Below are 21028 nucleotides of genomic sequence, written 5' to 3' on the forward strand. Positions count from 1 at the left end.
GAATCGAGAATTCTTGGAATATCTCGCGATGTTAAACATAAACGAAAGAAGAAAGTTTTCGATCTTTTAGAATGAAATTATAAAATTACACAAACTTCCCAAGTTTTCCATTCCCTTTCGAATATTTCCTCGAACGTTTGAAAATCACAAGTAAGATTTCCATGCCGATCGGGGAAGAAAGTCAATTTGTATCCGATTCTCGTCGGTCGAGTTTCATTTGCGAGAAGGGAGAGATTCTCGATGGCTACGAAAGAGGAGAATTAAGCTGAAGAACGGGTTAATCGCGAGGAATATTTCTGCCGTGGGAACAAGACAGGAGGAGGCTGTCCTCGAGTCCCTCGTTCAAATGGAACCGAGCATTCCTTCTTCCCTAAATAAGGAAACGAGAAGAGCGACGATCTTAGTAATTCGTAATCGCCTCACACCTACTCGTTTTCCTTCATCTTTAATAAAAATCCTCGACGAGAAGATTTTTGAGAGAAGAGGAAAACCGATCAATTTTAAAATCTCTTTCAACTAATTAATAATATTATTTAAGAATGATCTGCCCATAATCTTTTATTTTACCATTAGTAATTTTATTTATTTATTTACAGCAATCCTATTTGCTTAACAGGATCATCCAATCCTTTAGGATTAGAATTTTAATAATTATTTTCATATATCCTTACTTCTCTTCATCAGGATTTTTACTTATTTTTATAACATTTGATATTTTTTATTCACCTATTCAATTTTACGAGCTAACGATTTCAATCTTATTATATCGCTATTTTTTACAATTTTTAATAAAATTCAATTTATTCAACAAAATTTCTTATTGATTTCTTATCAACAATTTTATTAACAATTAATTGAATATCCTTTTATTAATACGTTTTTTTTTCTTTCATTTTATCTTTTAATTGTTCTTCCATTCCAATCGATCGACCTCGTGGTTCGAGGAAAAATTCGAAAAAGGAAAAAAGAGGAAAGATTTAGGAGACGTCGTACTCCATAATTTGTTCTCGCATCAAACGAAGGAACAAACTCGATCGAATGATTCCATTTGTATTTTAATCCGTGGAAGGGGAAACAATTTTGGGGGGAGCGGCTGTCGTTGGCGAAAAACGCCTCGAATGGAATGTTGACGGTTGACACCATTAATTCATTACGCGGCGACGTGGTCGAAATGGTGAAAAGGTCCTGGCACTCGTTCATCTCTCCGACACTCTGGAATTCTCGCTAATAATCGAGCGTGCCCGTTTCAACGACGTTCGCTCGCAATTGTATCCTCCTTTCCCTTTCTCTCCAGCAGAAACGAGCGAATTTTCAAACGCTATAATATTCATTCCTTCACTCGGTTCCTTTTCTTCAGTTTACACGGAACGAAGAAGAGGTGTCGCTCGATCGACGATCCATAAACAATACACCTTCTTATCTCTATTATTTTTCCTCCTTCTTCAAATTCTATAAATTCTCACACAGCTTGTGAGAATCCGTTACACTTCGAAACACAGTTCGAGACACACAGCTGTGATAAAGGAGGACCAATCCTAATGAAATGTAATTTGAATGACCAATCAAAACGCATCCCGATCGATCGAAATCGTCGAGAAATTGGGGAATCGGCTCGAAAATCGAAGGGAGGGGAGGAGGAAGAATGGCGAGGCCGAGTTTGTTGGAGGATGTTGGAGGAGAGGTTGAATTGAAATTCGATCGATTTCCGTCTCTTCTGTCCATTTCGTTCGAAAACTTTCCTCCTCTCCCTCCTTTCCTGATCCTCCGTTTTTTTTTTTTTTTGAGAACAAGATTAAATTAGATGTAGAAGTATAGGTTATTAAAGGGAAGATTAGTGGTGCGAGAAAGAAATGCGAAGCAATTCTTTTTATATCGCAAAACTTGTTGTTCGTTAAGAGAATTCATTAATCAAGATCTTGTTGTTCGAGCAGATTCGAGTAAAAAGACGAACGTGCGATCGTAAAATCGTGGGACGTCTAATCCGATCGGATAACTTGCCCACCAAGATTTCCGAATCCGCTGGAGGATTCAAATCATTCTTCGCGAATTTTTTTTGCATCTCTCGAATTATTTGCCCGACTCGATGATTGGGTCGATGAAATTTTCATTTGCAAAATTTCGAACAAAATTTGATCCTTCGATCAGTTGTTTCATAATAATCTCTCTTTTTCACGTTTACGTTTTCTACTCGAAAAAGCAGAACGTTCACAAAACGCCTGTTTTTCCATAGAAATTTTAATTGTTTCCCTTCACTCACGTGCCGCTTTCGCTCTGGCATTTTGCATAAAATCTCTCTCTCTCTCTCTCTCTCTTCCGGATTATCACTCGATATTCATCATTTGGAAGAAACGTTGCGCGACGAAATATCGAGGAATAATAAACTCGAACTCGAACTTGTGCGTGTTTTTTGACCAGCTAATTTTTTACACGGATTCGAATCACGAACAAAAAGCGATTGTAGACAATTGTCGCGTGGGTATAATACATACGTTTGATTCAACGACCGATTCCAATTTTTAATATCAATATTGATAACCGATCATCGCTCGATGAGAAAAAGTTGCGAAAATATAATATTTTAAATCGCCCCTTCATTGGGGGAATATCGCAATTCTTCCCTTTTTTCTGTTGCAAGCCTCGTGTATCTTGGGAGGGGAGAGAGAGGGAATCTGTGATCGTTATACAGCGTCCAATAATGGTCGTGTTTTGTCGATTCGGAACACTCTTACGCTCGATTACGCCGCCATTACTTTCGCCAAATTCACCGCATTACGGCTCGAAAAGTATCGTACGCGTTTATTTACGTATCGTAAATAACGTGTGTGTTACTTTTTACTTTTTATTCTTCGATTCTTTTTTTTTTTTTTTTTTTTAACGAAAAGCGATAATACAAACTCGGGAAAATATTTCTCTCTTTTCCTCCTTTTTTGCACGTTCGGCAATTTTTGTCGATGAAAAGGTTTCCTTGTAATGAAAAAGTAACGATTCGATACCACTTTTTTGTTTTTTCGCCGTTCGAAACAAGTCTCGATAAGATTTCCAATCCAAGCGAGTAAGCATTACCCGTTTTCTTATTTTACAAAATAAAAATTCGCTTGAGGGGGAGGGGGGATAAAAAATTTTATCGATCCAAAATTCACGAATTACAAGCAAGCATTACGCTTTTTCTACAAAAAATTCGAGGGGAGGTAAAAAATTTTATCGATCGATATAAAATTCACGAATTAAAATTAAGTAAGCATTACGCTTTTTCTTATTTTACAAAATAAAAATTCGTTTGAGGGGGGGGGACAAAAAATTTTATCTAAAATTCACGAATTACAAGCAAGCATTACGCTTTATCATTGCAAAAAAAATTCGTTTGAGGGGGGGGGACAAAAAATTTTATCTAAAATTCACGAATTACAAGCAAGCATTACGCTTTTTCTGCAAAAAATTCGAAGGGAGATAAAAAATTTTATCGATAAATCCAAAATTCACGAATTACAAGTAAGCATTACGCTTTTTCTACAAAAAATTCGAGGAGAGATTAAAAATTATCGATCGATATAAAATTCACGAATTAAAATCAAGTAAGCATTACGCTTTTTCTTATTTTACAAAATAAAAATTCGTTTGAGGGGGGGATAAAAATTTTATCTAAAATTCACGAATTACAAGCAAGCATTACGCTTTTTCTACAAAAAATTCGAGGGGAGATTAAAAATTATCGATCGATATAAAATTCACAAATTACAAGTAAGCATTACGCTCTTTCTATAAAAAATTCGAGGGGAGATTAAAAATTATCGATCGATATAAAATTCACGAATTACAAGTAAGCATTACGCTTTGTCTTCTTTCACAAAAAATTCGAGGATGGATAAAAAGTGAATTTTATCGATCGATACAAAATTCACGAATTACAAGTAAGCATTACGCTTTTTCTACAAAAAATTCGAGGGGAGATTAAAAATTATCGATCGATATAAAATTCACGAATTACAAGTAAGCATTACGCTTTTTCTACAAAAAATTCGAGGGGAGATTAAAAATGATCGATCGATATAAAATTCACGAATTAAGTAAACATTACGCTTTTTCTTATTTTACAAAATAAAAATTCGCTTGAGGGGGGATAAAAATTTTTATCGATCTAAAATTCACGAATTACGAGTAAACATTACGCTTTGTCTTCTTCCACAAAAAATTCGAGGATGGATAAAAAGTTTTATCGATCGAATACAAAACTTACTCGATATCACGAGTTACGAAGGCACGGTTTCGCGCGTGTAAACACACTTACGATCCACCGGCGCGCGTACACGTACGAACTACGACACGAGGAGGAAAACAAAGGATCGGAGAGGGGAATGTCGCTCGCCTCGACGTATAACTCTCGTCGAAAGTCATTACATCGTCGTTCCTTCCACGAGGCGTACGAAACCACGATTCCCTCGTCGAGAAACGCGGCCAATTTTTGGGGGACAACGGTCCGTCCCCCCTTTCGTATCGATTCCAACTCGTATCGAAGTTGATGTTGCTCGAGCCAGTTTTCTCGAATGTCTCTCCCGGACAAGCGTCTCGGCCCTCGAGTGTCGAATAGGTCGCCACTTTGTCGGATGACACGCCGTGTCGGCATAAACAGGCCTCGTTAAACCTCGAAAGTGGCCGCCGGGCGATTTTTGTTTTTCACTCCCCCGTCTGACCTTCCTTTGACACGTGCCAATTAAATGTGTCGACAGAAAAAAGGAATGCCGCTCGAGAGATTTCTATACGTGGTGGGAATGATTATTTCGAATCGAAAGGATTTTAAGAGGAAAGTTTCTATTTATATAGAGGATACAAGTCGATACAAGTTTAATCGCCTCTATGCTCGGTCACAGAAGAATCGAAAGGGAAGAGTTTCTGAGAGGAAGGGAGATGTTCGATTATTTTGTTAATTTAAAATTTTCAAAAAATTTAAATAATACTCTATTACTCGTATTTTAAAAACTATATGATAAAGTATTGGTATAAATTTACAAATTAAGATATTATTTAATTTATAATAGTAATAATATCGATACGCAAGTTGGAAGGAAGAAAAGATTAACGAGGGACGATTTAAGGAAGGAATACAATCTCTGTATGGTTAATATACGATTTTACGATCCTCGTTCGAAGGAAGAACGAATTACCATGCTCATTCACTGGCTGGCAGAGCGTTGTTGGCAGGCCACAAGAATCGAAAGGTTTTTTACGATTTTTCTCGTTTCTGGGAAAGTTTGGATGTTCTATCGCAACAAGTCGAAGGAAGGAAAGAGGACAGGTGGGATAACGTTTAAGAAGGGAATTATTATAGCTAATGCAATTGCATCCATGCGCATCCACGGCTGGAACGAAGGTTGTTGCGGTCGAGGCAGGCTCTGCCTCGTCTCTGCGCATCGGCTGGTGTGTGGCCACAAGCCGGCCAGCCGAACCACAAATCCCATTACGCGTCTATGTTCTCCTTGGCCGCCTCTCCACTCTCGTCTTTGTCTCTTTATCCATCCTGTTTCGTCCGAACCTTCAAATTTCACCAATTTCCTTCCTCCTTCCAAACACGCGAGTTTCTTCGTTCTGTTCGTCGATTCAAACCTGTATTCGAAGCAGCTCGTTTCGTTTCTCGAAATTATAAGGGTTGGATCAGAATCTTGGAGACGGAACCTTGAAAGATTTCGATTAATTCCGATTTGCGAGGTGCCAAAATTCCAAAGTTTCAAAACATTCTTCTTCTTTCGAAACATCGTCGCGCTCGAAATTAAATTATAATAACAACCCTTGGAAAAGGAAACGAGATACTTTTCCACGAAATCGCCCGAATTCCGTTCATTTCCAACTTCTTCGAAAATTCCGGGATAAGAGAATTCAAATTCACCGATTTTATTCTCTCGCGATCGTAAAAATCTTGCGACATTCAAAACGAACTCGATTCCCTCGGCTCCCTTAGCAGCGCGTAATAACGCAAACTTAAGAAGTCGAAGGAGGGAAGTGGAGAGTCATTTTTATGACTCTGTTTTACGCCAAGCTACTCGTCCATCAACTTCCCCGCGGGGCGTAGATAAGGCACGTAGTCATTAGTTTGGGGGCAACACGCGCGACCCTCTTTTCTTACACCACTCCTCGTGCAACGCACAACGCCCCGTGATTCGCATTTTCCTCGAAAACTGTTGGAAAATCGCCGTGAATTATTGTCGACTGAATATCTTTAAATTGAAAATGAAGGGAAACATGTATCGACGTTTCTTTCTTCTTCTTCTTTTCCTTTTAAATTTGTGATGAAGATCGAAGAAACTTCTTTGGAATTTTAAATTTTATTCGAATAACAATATTTCTATTCGTTGCAGAGAATGGCACCAAAAGTTTTATCCAAAAGTTGGGGCTTCGAACCGATTCGATTTATGGATTATCCCCGATAAACGAACGAGCTTCCCACCACCAACTGGCCGATTAATAACGAATGTTTCGACAACGTTTCGACCGGAAGGAATCGCATCTTGGCTATCCAGGGCACGGTTTCGGTATAATTGAGTTTACGTTGGAAGGAAACGGTTCCATCCGATTGATTTCTCCGATCGATCATCGCCACGACTTATCTTCTTCTTCCACCGTTCGACTCCCTGATTTATCGCTCCTCCTATTTCCATCCTTGCTCGATCAATTACTTGCAATATTTCTTTCGAATCTCGCGAAATTCCGTATTTCCTTTTAACGAGTTAACGAGTTTGTATTACGTGGAACACATTCTCCGTTCAATCGCGTTTTCGTTTCACGTGCGCGGATATATTTTGAAATGTCTCTGAAAAGCATTTGACACGAGCGCCCCCTCCATTTTTGCTTTCGATCGATCGCGAAACATTGCTTGCCGTGGACTTGTACTCGAGAAAAGAGGATTCGCAAATATTGAACGGAGAAGGAAATCGAAAGTTTTCGACGAGCTTACCGTTTCGAGCAACAGCGGTCGGTTATTCCGTTTTGGGACGATTCTGGTTTGTCAGAACGCGGTCTCTGACAAGATACGATCTTGTTATCTCTCTCTCTCTCTCTCTTATTACTCAAAGCGAAGAAATTCTCGTTCCTTTCACGAAGATTTCGACAGGATCTTGCACTTTTATTACGCTTTCATTTCGCTCAACTTTCAAAATGATCCCTCGCACTTTCGTTATTGGAAACTTTTTTTCTTTTTACTTCGATTCCTCATCCCGAGGATGAAACGCAAACACCGCTATGCAAACACCGCGTGCATCGATCTTCTCGCGATTTTTCTTCCTCGAATTCCTCTTTTTTTTTCTTTCGTCGCGTTACTCGATCCTCTCACGAAATCTTCTTTACGAATAAATTCGATGAAATTAAAACCTCTCTTTGTTCACCTTGCTTTCTCTTCGTTGAAAAAAATCACTCGTCGTTTCGTTTAAAATATCTCTCCAAAAAAAAAAAAAAAGAAGAAAAATCCAAATTCAACGTAACTTCAATCCTTGCTCATCACTGTTTATCCAAGAGCAACGTTATTTAAGAGAATCGTCGCGCTATGAAGCGAAGCACGCACAGTTATACCGCACCGTATCAAGAGCCACTAATCCAAACCTGCTCCTGATTAAATGCGCGCCAAGTTCTTCGCTTAATCCTTTCGCTGAACGAGCCGACGAGGGCTCCAGAAATGCGCACAGCGCTCGAGAAAGAGCGGCCGCGTTCCCGTCTCGCAATTCGAGTTGCTTTGAAGAAAAATAGTGATGATAAAAAAATATCGATGCGCAATAATTCCAATCGCTCGTCGTATCTTATTCGGAACGACTACAGTCACCTGTAATCTTGGTAGCATCTTGCAGAGCAACTATAGTCATCCATAATACGTCAATGGCATTTTATGGAGAACGACTATAGTATCGACCGTAGTATCTCAATCGTCAGACTATAGTCGCCTGTAGTATCTCAGTGACATCATCTTATGTAGAGCGACTATAGTTGTTTGTAGTATCTCGATGACATTTTATGCAGAGCGATTATAGTCGTTTGTAATATATCAATGGCATTTTATGGAGAACGACTATAGTCGGCCGTAGTATCTCAATCGTCAGACCATAGTCGCCTGTAATCTTAGTAGCATCTTGCAGAGCAACTATAGTCGTAGTATCTCAGTGACATCATCTTATGCAAACTGATTATAGTCAGTGGTATCTTATGCAGAGTGACTATAGTCTCCTGTAGTATCTCAGTGGCATCATCTTATGCAGAGCAATTATAGTCATCCATAATACGTCAATGGCATTTTATGGAGAACGACTATAGTATCGACCGTAGTATCTTAGTCGTCAGACTATAGTCGCCTGTAATATCTCAATGGCATTATTTTATTATTAGAGCGATTATAGTCGCCCGTAGTATTTCTCATTAGCATCTTATGCAGAGCGATTATAGTCGTCCGTAGTATCTCGATGACATTTTATGGAGAACGACTATAGTATCGACCGTAGTATCTCAATCGTCAGACTATAGTCGCCTGTAGTATCTCAGTGATATCATCTTATGTAGAGCGACTATAGTTGTTTGTAGTATCTCGATGACATTTTATGGAGAGCGACTATAGTTGGCTGTAGTATCTCAATCGTCAGACTATAGTCGCCTGTAGTATCTCAGTAACATCATCTTATGTAGAGCGACTGTAGTTGTTTGTAGTATCTCGATGGCATCTTATGCATAGTGATTATAGTCATCCATAATATGTCAGTGGCATTTTATGCAGAGAGATTATAGTCTCTCGTAATACATCAGTGGCATCTTATGGAGACTGACTATAGTCGCTTGTAGTATCTCAGTGACATTATCTCATGCAGAGCGACTATAGTCGCCCGTACTTTTTTCGGTAGGATCTTATGCAGAGCGATTATAGTCGTCCATAATTTTAGCGGCATCTTATGCAGAGCGACTATAATCGGCCGTAATCTTAGTGGCATCTTATGCAGAGCGATTATAGTCATTCGTAATACATCAGTGGCATCTTATGGAGACTGATTATAGTCGCTTGTAGTATCTCAGTGACATTATCTCATGCAGAGGGACTATAGTCGTCCGTAGTTTTTTCGGTAGGATCTTATGCAGAGCGATTATAGTCGTCCATAATTTTAGCGGCATCTTATGCAGAGCGACTATAATCGGCCGTAATCTTAGTGGCATCTTATGCAGAGCGATTATAGTCATTCGTAATACATCAGTGGCATCTTATGGAGACTGATTATAGTCGCTTGTAGTATCTCAGTGACATTATCTCATGCAGAGGGACTATAGTCGTCCGTAGTTTTTTCGGTAGGATCTTATGCAGAGCGATTATAGTCGGCCATAATTTTAGCGGCATTTTATGGAGAGCGATTATAGTCGCCCGTAATATCTCTAATTGGTATCTTATGCAGAGCGATTATAGTCGTCCATAATTTTAGCGGCATCTTATGCAGAGCGACTATAATCGGCCGTAATCTTAGTGGCATCTTATGCAGAGCGATTATAGTCATTCGTAGTATCTCGACTATAATCGGCCGTAATCATAGTGGCATCTTATGCAGAGTTATTACAATTTCGTAAATCGTAATACGTCAATGACGTGTTACGCAGTCGGCCATAGTATCTCGGTGGCATCATCTTGTGCAGAGCGAGTATAGTCGGTCGTAGTAGGGTTAAAAGCTCGCTGTTTCGGCGTAAAGGAGACCCCAATCTAAATATCCCCGGAACGCGAGTTTCTCTCGTCGGATTCAATTATTCGCGTCGCCTCGATGCATTCCGCGCGCAACGCAAATATAAACCGTGGTAACCGTGGCTCGAGGGTAAACCGAGTGACGTCTTCGTTGGGGTTGGATTAGCGCGCGTGCTCTTTCCCCCTAACGGGAGAATTGCCTCGAAGGCAAGCAGCGATTTTTTTGTTCTCGCAGAGAGAATAAGATAGGGTATGCAAATGCAGGATACGTGTACTTCTCTTGATTTAAGCGCGAGAGATGTTGTTGGATCGGGAATGATTTCGAGGGACAGGTTTCAAGCAAAACTCGCTCGTTCCTTCTTTTGGAAAAGTTTTTCAGAGAGAGCTAATTAGTTAAAATTTCGTAACACTTTGAACGTCTTGAACTTGAAAGTAATATTTATTCGATCGTTCTTAGTTACGATCGAATTATTGGTTATTCGAAGTCTAATGCTCGAGATTTCTTCCAACGGACGTGCATTGAAATTTAAATTAGACAGGCTACCATTCCATATACTAATAAATTGAAAAACTGACCCGATTATTCGGGTCGAGGTGTAAAAGTATCCGAGTCGTCTGCGAAAGAATAAGGGAAGAATACGGAATAATTTCAGTTTGGGCGCAGCTGCGGCGAAATAAAATTCAATGCCGGCTGCCTTTTTTGCACCGTGGCGCGCATTAGAGCCGGGCACAATCACGCCTCCTCCCCCTTCTCTCTCTCTCTCTCTCTCTCTCTCCCCTCGCCTGGAAGCACAGGCGGTGGCCGGCTGAAAAAGCTACAGGCGTTAATTTCGCGAGAACGAGGGAGAAGGTCGCGGCAGAAGAAATCTTCCTCCTCCTCTTTGCCTCTTTCTTTTCTTCTCTTCCTCCGCGGGGAAAATTTTCCAAAGAGGGTCGCTCTCTTTCACGCGAAATGCATATGCATCGAGGGCGGCCCTCGTTTCAGAGTCGAAAGGGTTAATTACGGGCCCTTGGAAGAAGAGAGAATCCACGCGGTGGATTTTTCCTTCTTCCCAACAATTTCTTCTCGAGCCGAGAATTTCGAAGTTCGCCCCCGACTTCCAAATCCTTTGCGGAGAAGAGAACGAATTGTTTAAGAAGTAATTTTAACAGAACGCGTTTAAATTTTGTAAATTACAGATTCTTGTTCCATACGTGCGCCTCTTCTCGCTTCTGTAGAAGAGAAGAATTACTCCCCTTTTGGCCGACTTATTCTCCAATATTGTCGCTCGATGCACGATTATTTCTCTTTATTATCTCGTCTAAAGAAACAAAAGGAAGAAGAAAACGAAGAAACTCGTTCATCTCTCGTCGTTCAACTCTGAAAGAACGGAAGACGATGGAAGATCGAGGGGCGTGCTCAAAACTCGCCATTCTCTCGGACGATAATTACAATTATTGTAATTGATATCGCCTCGCTGCCCCAAGCACGCACACAGAGATAGGCAAAGCTTACTTTAACGAGCCGCTCTTATTAAAGAGAAGTTTGCATCCGAGTCAACACGCTCGAGCGTGGAAATTTCGAGAACGCGGCCGAGGCCGTCCCCAACAGGAAGGGGACGATCCATTAACTTCCTTCCAGCCTGTGACGAACGAGGTGCCGTAAGAATTTTCGCCCCACACAGAAATTTTGCCGATTTTCTATTATTTTCAAAGCAGTTACGAGAGGGAAGAGGAAACAAGGCGTTGAGAAGTTTTCCATTTATTATTACACGCCTTGGTGCACTCGAATTCTTTTAAGGGAAAGGTTTGGGCGCCTGTTTCGAAAATTAGAAGATTGATCGAAATGAAACGCTTTCTCGCGTAAATCTAATTTCGAGGCGGCCTCTATCGAAATCGTTTAATCGTCCCTCCCCTTGATGAAACGAAATCGAAATGAGCCGCGTGTATATAATCAAACCCTAAATTTCGTCTTAACGGGAGAAACGAAGCGATTCTTTTTTTTCCTCCCAGCAACAATTCGAATTATCCGGATCATTGCTCCCCGTTCCGCGAGATTTCCCTTTGACGATTCGCCACGCTCGTGGAATGCTCGGATAATTTCCCGCGTTCCATCGTGACGCGTTTCGACCGATTCGTGCTCTCTCTCTCTCTCTCTCCTCTTTTCTTCGATCGTCGAAAGCGCGTCAAAAATTTTTCGACGATTTCGAAGATTCTCAAAATGAAGAAAGAAGAGAAGAAGAAGAGGAAGAATTTTGAGCAGAAGCGTCCGATCTTAATCTTAACCGTGATTCGACTCTCTCTCTCTCTCGTGATACTAATACTAATGATAATGCTAATTAGAAAAGTGTGAGGGAACGCATCAACGATGCTAATCAGATGGATCCAGAGTGTGGAGGGAAACAAGTGGTTGGGATAGGAGAGAGGAGTAATTTATCATCGGGAGAGATGTACGTAGAGATATCCAGCAATATCCAGCGCACGAGTGTTTGAGCGTCCGAGAAGATCCCATCGAATCAAATACAAAATAACGGAAACGAAACGCTTTAAAACTGACACTCGAAGTCTCCAGTAATTCTTCTTCCAAAGAAAAATGTTAAGATGCCAGCTAATCGAAAGTCATAGAGGGTTAAGTTCGATCGATTGATCAACGAGCCGTTGAATCAGTGGTGTTCCAATGTTGCACAACACATACATCGGACACGCAAACAATCGGTGGCCGAACGCGACGACAGCTCTCGTTTCCTTCGTTAACACCACATCGAATCGAAAATTTTCTTCCTCGAAAACTGACTGCGTCCAAAATCAACGCGAGGAATAAATTTCGTCGTGGTGGAGATTCGTCGTGTGCGTTAATGCGGAAACGTTGCCGCATTTCCAGGGGATGCTCCACCCCCGCGGGTAATGCGGCAACGAACAGCAGCCAAGACGAGACGTGTCAACCCACGGGAATTCCAGTACACCAATTTCGCCACCGTGTTTGCGCGCCTTCCTCCCGCTCTCCTGTTGCCACTCTCCTCAGGCCTCGTAGTTTCGTGACACACGGAGAATTGTATTGTTTTTTGGAAGGCAAAGTGCCTCGAAAAGGGGGAGGGATAAACGTAAGGGCGAGGTCTCTGAATGATGAAGATCGATTGCTTCCATCTCGATACTTTTGTAGACGATTCAATTATCCTCAAATCTTATTTTAGCAGCAGCCTTGGAAATGTTCATGTGAAGAGAAGTAAAAAATGATTCATATTTCGCGCCAAGACGAATATATATTTATCGACACGTGTCCACGATTTCGCCCACGGATTTTCGTTTCCTTGGATTCATCGAAACTGCTATGATTTCGAACCTTTTGTTCGTATAATAAATACGATGATGAATCATCGTTATTCCCTCATGAAAGTTTGGAAGTTTCAACCCTAAAATATAATTATATTTTTTGTCACTTGATTGGCAACCTCTTTTAAGTACGAGTGCAAGGGGTTAAAATTATAATATAATCTTTCTCTCGTCCACGGGAAGATAGCGAGACAAGAAAAGAAAAGTATCGTCACATAGGTGGACACCACTCTCTCTGAATAATTGCGCAACGAACGAACGGAAAAAGAGGATCACAAGAATTTCATTCGAGAATATTCCTTAAGGGAATCTTCCAATCTCATAGTTTGGAAGAAGAATTCCTTTAAGAAAAAATCTTGAGAGAGACAAATTCGAAATACATTGAGCATCGATCGAGGCTGATATCGGGGCGAGGTCGTTCCGAAAAGGGGGATCGAAGCGGGGCGAGAATTGAAAAGCATGCGGGATGAATGGGGCAGGATTCGTCAAAGGGAACACGTTGCTTGTAATTACAGGAGGAATGCTTGAAACCGGAAGGGGACACGGGGCCAATTTCAGCCTGCCGAGATAATGCCTTTTTTCCCTCTCTCTCCACGGCTTTCGTTCGAACGCAGGAAATGCTTCGTGCAGCTCGAAACAGCGGAGCATCGTTTCCTATTCAACTTGCATTGTATCCCGCGCAAATTCCTTCGAGCCTCCTTTCGTTTCTCGAAACCGTGGCGCGAACACTTTTGCGAAGAATTTCGTTCGAGATGAATTATTTATAGTTGAGGACTGAAGCAAATATAACGTGCAAAGTTGAACAATTATTATCGCGTTCTGCGATCTTGGGAGAACAGTCCTCTCGAAGACTTCCGATTAGAACGTAATATGGAAAGTAGAGCATTTTATTACACGATCTTAAATCAGAGAAGAATATTTATAAGAATAATCATCGACGCTCTCCAAGATTTTTCGAATAAAAAGAAGATTTTTCGAATAAAATATGGAAAGTAGAGTATTTTATTACACGATCACAAGACAACTCTGGAAGACTTTTGACGTAATACACGTTTTCTGATCATAAGACGACCGAGAAGAATAGTTGAAAATTGCATTGCACGAAGAAGTGAGAATATTCTTACCTACAGGGTAAAATTTGATACTCTCGAGGCACTTTTTAAAACACAAAGATGGAATAATTGTTACTGATTCTCGTGTTAAAACGTTAAGATGACTCGGTTAAGATTAACCTGCATTTATGAAGCAAGAAATTTATTTTTCTCGTTAAAAAAAAAAAAGATATTTACACGTGTAACTCACCTTCATCCTTCTCTCCCCCTCTTAAACAGTTAAGAGGCTCGTGAAAAGAACAGCCTTCTTATCTCGTTCTCGCAGCTCGAAGAAATCTCGGAAGGACGTGGTCGCAGGAGGATCAGGGACAAATCGACGAGCGGATGACGACTTGGCACGTACACGGCCGAACCCTCCCGGGATGTACAGCGTTTCCGGAACTGGCGTGCACTCCCTTGGCGAATCCCCTCCCCTCTCCCTCGTTGAAATTTTCATGATCCCGTGAAAATGAATTCGTGGAAAAACATATATATTCTCTCTTGCGCGAGCGAGAGAGGAAAAAATATATAACGCGGGAATACTTTTGAAATTGCGGAACTTCAACAAACAGAGATCGAACGTTTTCAAAGGGAGAAGCAAAAAAAAAAAAAAAAAAATGAACCTCGAAAGGAGAATAAAAATTGGTTAAAAAAAGAGAAAAATAATAAAATAAAAAGTTAAAATAAAACGACAAGATAGCGAGAAACGAATTAAAGATCGTAAAGATAGCGCGGGCATTAACAAGCAGATCAAATATCGTGCCGGATAAGAGGGTAGAACACCTGGCACGAAATGGATCTTCGAGTTTTTCCAAAAATTTTATTCTCCGCCCAAAAATATCGCGTTCGATTTTCTCATCGAAGTCGAGCGTTGAACAACAAAAGAGAAAAACCTGTGAACTGTAAAAAAAAAAAAAAAAAAAATAAGAAATAGAACGTCGCAAGGAAATATACGAGGTAATCGAAATAAGATAAAATTCATTCCGAGTGATGGTACGGATCCAGAGGGCAAGATTTTATTTCCTCCTCCTTAAAATCCTTTCCTTAAAATCCCGCAGGATTGAGAAATATATATATATATATATACATAAGTAAGCTTTAACGCGTGTTGTATCTGCGTTGAGCACACGTCGAAGTATCCGCGGAAAAGTCGACTTTCCGATAGATAAAGAGGGATGATGGTAAAAAGAGAGAAAGGAAAACCCCCCTTTTTTCCCTGTATCATTTTATTACAGACTTAGGAGAAACTTGAAATATGATCTGCGCACACTCATCACTTGGAAGAAGTCAGTCACTCGAATTATCATCGCGTGTCGAGAGAGGAATCAGATTTCTCTCTCGAAATTATCAACAAGGAAGAGGTCTATCTTCGCGTAAAAGTGGCGGCCATCGGATAGAAATCATCCGACTCGTAAAAGATTCCCTCTGCCACGCTCGCTTCGATCGCGTTCGAGCTTATCACGACACTTTAACGAAATGCCAATAATTCTCCGCGAACGGGTGTTTCGAAAGTGCGATATTGGCAATATCGCGCGCGGGTCAGTGTTTACGAGGCGGCGTTATTAACATTATCAGCCTATCTCTTGGATCCCGCGAACTGTAAATCCGTGAGGATTCTCTCGGCTGGATTGCAGCAAAGTTGATCTCGGATCTCGGATATTTTCGAGAAAGGACCTTATAACGGGTGACGCTTTCTTCTTCTAAGAGAAACAAGATTTTTAACCCTTTACACTTGTGTTTATATATTGAAGAAGGTTATCAATCGAGTAAGAAGAGAGTCCCTCGAGAATGTAATTACATTATACATATATTTATTAATGTAAATATATGTGTGTAATAATAAAATGTAGGAAAGAAATTTAATAAGCAGTGAAATATACTTTGGATATAATATCGCAGAATTTAAGAAAATTTAAGAACGATAGAGAACAGAAAAGGGAGAGACAAATCATGATCTGTTGAAAGAAATAAAAACAGGCCCGTTCAGACCAAAATACTTAAGATTGGAAACGAACGAAGTAGAGAATACACTGAAAACAATTAATTTGGGAATCGGTGTTACAGAATTGGTTAATTGGAGAACTAAGATACTACAAGTAACATTCGGGCCCCATTTCGTATTAAGAATGGAAGCGCATAACAAAATATCAAACGACTCGTTTCTCGTCCCCCTTTTTCTCTACTCAGAAACCTCTCACGCGTTGAAAAAGTGAGAAAATCCAGAAGACGGAAATCTCGATATGTAGATTAGTGGAGCGGGGAACGAAGAAGCCGGGTCCAATCGGAGTGCAGGCTCCGGTTCCTGCGCCCTCCGTCCAACCAGCGTGGAATATTCAATTGCTCGCCCCCCTCTTGGCCGAACCGACCACGTCCCCTTTTCGTTCGCCTCAACGCTTCGCCCTCTTTCGCCCCGGTTAAAAGCCACTCTCTCTCTCTTTTCTTTTCCTTCGAGTTTCCTTTCCATTCCATCCTCGATTCTTAACTTTATAATATATCGTGTCAACATTTCGTTTTCAACGAGAATTGTAATCGGATCGGTCAAAATGATCTTTTCTTCTCTTCGTCAAAAACATGGAAAAGTTTGGAAAGGACGGGAGAGTCGTTCGTCATATACATATAAATATATTTAATTATATATAAATATTTAACAGAAGAAATATAATTAATTATAATATATTATATATAATTTAATCTATAGTTTAATTATTTAACAAATTAAACAATTTATAATTTGAATTTTTATTTATGAAAGTGGAAGGGGGAATTTTTATCATCGATCTACGTTCGCATACACGTTCAATATTCAAGCTTAAGATTAAGAACTTAAAATTAATCCTCTCCTCTCTTTTGCAAAATTATAAATATTCCTGCTCGTAATTTTCGAAACGATTCGACCCCCTTGACACACGAGATATATATATATAGTGTGGAAAAATAGAAACGAAAGAAGAGAAACGTAACGTAATCGAAGGTAGACTCCTTCTTCGCGAAAATGGACACGCTGCTTTTTACGAGCGTACGTGATTCCTGGCGCGTCTCGAGAGCCTGGATTCGCGCCGGGAAAAGGGATAATCCACTCGGGTCTCGTGCGCAGGCAAGAAACGCTTACGTCCTCCCCCTTAATCGACGACAATGGAGGAAGAAGAAGCGATGGATAGAAATTTCCACGGCTATTTACATCCCGCCATCAATATTCATGACAATCCCCCTTTACTACATTTTCAAAATATCCGCAACCCCCGATGAATATTCGAACGAAATTTCCTTTCCTAATCGATCTCCTTAACTCGTTACGCGTTTCTCACACGGCTCGAAAAGGGCCAATCTCGATCTCTTTCTTTTAATCTCGATAGTTGAAAGGACGAGCAGGTGTCTGAACCCCGGCCGTTTTTGGAAAAGTTGATCGACGAGATAATCCTCTCAGAGGGATTCGCTATAGGGATTATCTTACACCGAATTCCAATTCTTCGTTCGATCGCCATAATTGAGATTTTTCGAAAATTCTGCGTAACTCGTCGAGTGTGAACGGCGATTTTAAAATTTCGATCAAAACCGATATTTCATCAGAGGATTTTTCGTCTTGCCACAATCGAGATTTGGAAAGCTACAATTTTCAAATCGAAAATCGGCAAGAATCGACGACAAGCTGATCGTTTTCCTATCGATACGTTTTGAATTCTCCATCATTGAGAATCATCCGACGACTTCGTTCGAAAAAGTACAATATTCGACGCTTTAACTCGTTCCTTCGATTCGTCCTCTCGCATTCTCTGAAAAATCAATCGAGCCGGGCGGAAAAATTGCACGATCTTTGCGAATTCAGCAAACTTTCTCTCTCTCTCTCTCTCTCTCTCTGGGGAAGGAGAGGTGGCGAGAGAGATCGTTCAACCCTTCGTGTCGAACGCTTGATGATCGACTTTCCACCCAACGAAGAGATTCGCCTCTTGGAATTATTAGCCGGTTTCAACATGCAAAAGTTTCGAACGGATGTAGCTCGTGAACAGGGCGGATTACTTGTATTTGTGGAGTGGCGATAATTTGTGACAATGGTTTACACATGCGTCTCGAACGCTCTTCTATTTCTTTTCTTCTTCTTCTTCTTCTTCTCTTTTTTTTTTTTTTTGAGGATTTGTTCGAACGGGGATTTGTAATCGCGTTCAATTCATTGTTCGTTTAAAAGCAAAGGGAATTGCTTTTAATTTTGTGAATTGCAATTCTTTCTGATGTAATTGTGAATTAAATTAATAATTTCTAGCAATTGTACCTTCTTTTAGAGGACTGTCGAGCCGTGCAGGGAAGAATCGTAACGACTCGAAGAAGCTCGGCTAATCTTAAATCTTACGTGGCTGATTCGCCACGTTGTGCTCGCTCTTATCGCTTATTGTTTACTGCGTAGATTTTCCTTTCCTTCAGAAGAGAGATAACTGTGCGGTTTATCGATCAACGATCGATGGAACGATCGTGTTGCGTGGAGAGGAATCTCTCGTCTCGCCAAGAAATTCAGCGACGAACGAATCTTTTTATACAACAAGGGAGGGAACAAATGCGAGATTGAAATAATAGCTTCGAGATATCTGCAAACCGTGGCCTGGACACACACACACACACACATGTATTTCCGCAAACTATAAATTTCTGGCTACGTGCCTGGCTACGTTCGTGTCCAGTTTCCATTTATCTTAGGAAGGAATAAAACAATCCATAATTTTTCATTATCGAAAAATATATCGTCGAAATACGTTGCTGCCCCCCCCCTCCCCCCTCTATTATTAAATAAATCATCCCATCGGATTCTAATTTAATCCGCGAACGTTGCTCATCGAATTTTCATCGAGTATCTCTCTCTCTCTTTCTTTTTATTTTTCAATCCTTTAAATCGAATTTGTTTAAACAAGACGTAACAAATACATTCGAGTGGTTGGATCGAGATAACAAAATCTAGATCTACGATCCCAACGATAGCGAAGCGTACGTTCGTTCAAGCTTCGTAAAAGAAGAAGAAAAAGGACAACAATCTTCTTCCTGCAGAAGAAGATAATTGCAGAAAGTTTGGAAGAATCGAAATCGAGGGTTTCTGGAAGGATCGAAGGGGAGAGTTGTGAGTCTAAAGAGTCTGAAATTACGGATTCCGTTTATCCTGAGAGGATAAATAAAATATCGGGACCGAATGATCCGCGATATTCTTTTCCATTTCTTTTTCGGGGAAAATTCGTTGTAATTTTTCGTTCGATGATCGCGCCATTGATTAAACGTTTCTTTGATCCAGGGATTAATTTCTTCTCTAAAATAAGAGAGAGAGAGAGAGTAATCGACCCGAATCGGCAATTTCTTGGCCGATTCCTCGCGGAGACGTAGTGGATCAGGGATGGCCCCGAGGGGGGTCGAATCTGACTTGCTAAGTCGTAGATTCGGGGACGAATCTATTGTACGAAGACAAGTAACGCGATTGGCCGCTCCCTTGGACGTATTTGCTCGAAACGTTTCTGGCCCATTTACTTTCAAGTTTCAACGCCCTGTTTATCTTCCGATTCGACCAACGCTCCACTCTGTTTGCGCAAGTATCGCAAACAGCGGGGGAAATTATTTTTTACTCGGAATTGTAATTTTCCTTTCCTTCCAAAACGATCTTTAAATCCGATCCGATTTTCGTCGAAACCAGTTTTCGAGCATCTTGGTGAACCACTTATTATATATCCACGAGTTTCACTGACTTTCTGCGAATTGCAACCCTTTAACAACAAACCTACCGACACTTCATGTATACCTATTCCTACCATGAGCGGGGAAAAGAAAAAAAAAACATTTGTACCTTACAAATACAGAAAGGGATTTTAGCTGATTGGATATTAAGCAAAATATTTTTCTGGTGCTGTGTAATAATGTGCGATCGGTTATGTCTACACCGAATTTTGTGCTGCTGTTGTAAAGTCATATCCAAGTAACTTTGTATACAAGAAATTCTAAAGGAAATTTCAAAAATGGTCATTTGAAATGGATAGGTTTAGCGTTAATATCGTTATTCGATCTTCCAAGTGGCTTGCGAAATGTTTACAAAAATTATTCACCCGCGTTCGATTTTTCATTCGGCAGGCGAATGAAACGTGGCGTATCGAATATAATATAATCGATACGCGTACTACAAGCCGTTCAATGTGGAAAAATCGTGATGCGATCTGATTATACTCGACTGAATTATACAACTTTTTCGCCTCGCTCAAATTAATTATTATCGTTGAAACGAGCGAAGCAATTTTCACAGAGAGAGGGAGAGAAGAAGCCTGTTTGTCGGAACAAACTGCTGGTTTTTAATACGTCGTAACGAAATTATAAATGGAATTTTAACGGTCTGTTTTTGCGGCAAGCTTCGAGAATTACACCCTTTTCCTGCTTGTTTGCACAAATGCGTTGAAAAATAAGAATGTCTCAAAAACTCGTGGAGCGTCTCTTAATTGCAGGAATAGAGAAGATATAGTAATGGAATACTCTGTTTCATATTTCGACAGGGAAAAAACAAAAACACCACTCATATTTTACAATGGTAAATTCGAATCTACCATCTTCGTCGTTGGTGAACAAGAACCGGGGATGGGTTATTTTCGTTGAATGAAAAAGCGGTGAATGGTGGGCATGCACCACCATTGAATCACGACGCCGGCCAGCCAGGTGGTTGGAAGGATCGATGCGACACGCCACTTCGAGATATCGTCTTCCAGGTGAGGGTTCCCATGGAGACCGGACTTGCTTGCCGCTTCTCTCCCCTAGGTCAGGGCCATCCTTCCAGGACTCCCTCGCATAACAGGTGTGTGTGTGTGTGTGTGTGTGTGTGTGTGTTTACCCTCCTCGAAAAATCCGCCCAATTTTTCTTTTCCTTTTTCTTTTTCACGAGGGGAATTCTTCGAAACGGAGACCGATCTCTAGGGATTTTTTTCACGATTTCTGCGAGCGG

General features: G+C 40.6%; 1 protein-coding gene across 4 annotated transcripts in view; it reads left to right on the plus strand.

The window, feature by feature from the left end:
• The window catches only part of LOC100867195 (A-type potassium channel modulatory protein DPP6), an 82708-nt gene that overhangs the window by 7142 nt on the left and 54538 nt on the right, over positions 1-21028 (plus strand). The gene's annotated exons all lie outside the window — the stretch shown is intronic.

This window comes from Apis florea, unplaced genomic scaffold (genome assembly GCF_048593485.1).
Source record: "Apis florea isolate Af1SG1 unplaced genomic scaffold, ASM4859348v1 contig_3793_pilon, whole genome shotgun sequence".
Classification (NCBI taxonomy): Eukaryota; Metazoa; Arthropoda; class Insecta; order Hymenoptera; family Apidae; genus Apis; species Apis florea.